This window comes from Carlito syrichta, unplaced genomic scaffold (genome assembly GCF_000164805.1).
Source record: "Carlito syrichta isolate Samal-C Ts95f unplaced genomic scaffold, Tarsius_syrichta-2.0.1 Scaffold130498, whole genome shotgun sequence".
Taxonomy (NCBI): domain Eukaryota; kingdom Metazoa; phylum Chordata; class Mammalia; order Primates; family Tarsiidae; genus Carlito; species Carlito syrichta.
Window position 1 is genome coordinate 12,763 of NW_007074594.1, and position 891 is coordinate 13,653.

The window sequence follows — 891 nt, forward strand, 5'->3', positions numbered from 1 at the left end:
CTACAGGCGCCCGCTGCCACGCCCGGCTGATTTTTTTTTTTTTTTTTTATTGTAGAGATGAGTTCTCGCTGCCCAGGCAGGTCTCGAACCCGCGTCAAAGGTGAGATTTTTAAAGACAGAGAAGTTCACAAGTTGTGTAACAAAAATTATGGTTTTGTTGCTTGTTGCAGGAGCTGGTGTTAGCTGGCTGGTGAGGTGCTGGCTGCTTGTCCAGAGAGCTGTGGTCTTGAGGACTTTCCTTGCCATAAGTCCATTGGGCAAATGTGAAGTCCATGCAGGAATGTCTTGTGATAAGGTCTTCCTGACTTCCCAACTCCGTTTTGTTAGGGGTGACCTACCTGATTCCAGGTTGTTACCTGTAACTTCCACAGCTGTTGTGGTTAAAACAGGATTGCGTTTTCACAACCGAGGGCCTGCTGTTCACTGCTACTGTATAAACCACGTCACCATGTCTGTACCATCTTGTTTTTTTCTCTTGAGTTAAAGTTATCTAGTATAGGTCAGGCTCGGTGGCTCAGCCTGTAATCCCAGCACTTTGGGAGACCGAGGCAAGTGGATTGCCTCAGCCCACGGATTCAAGACCAGCCTGAGCAACTTGGCGAGACCTAATCTCTACAATAAATTTTTTTTTTTAATTAGCCGGCTGTGGTAGCATGTACCTGTAGTTCCAGCTACTTGGAAGGCTGGGGCGGAAGGATCACTGGAGCCCAGCAGGTTGACGCTGGGGTGGCCTTGAGTGTGCCACTGCACTCCAGCCTAGGCAACAGTGAGACTCCAACTTGAAAAAAAAAAAATTACCTAGTATACAAGGGGGACCCAAAAAACCTGGAATTTATTTATGAAAGGTTATATATTTATTCTTATATCTTTAAACTTAACTCACCTTCCAAG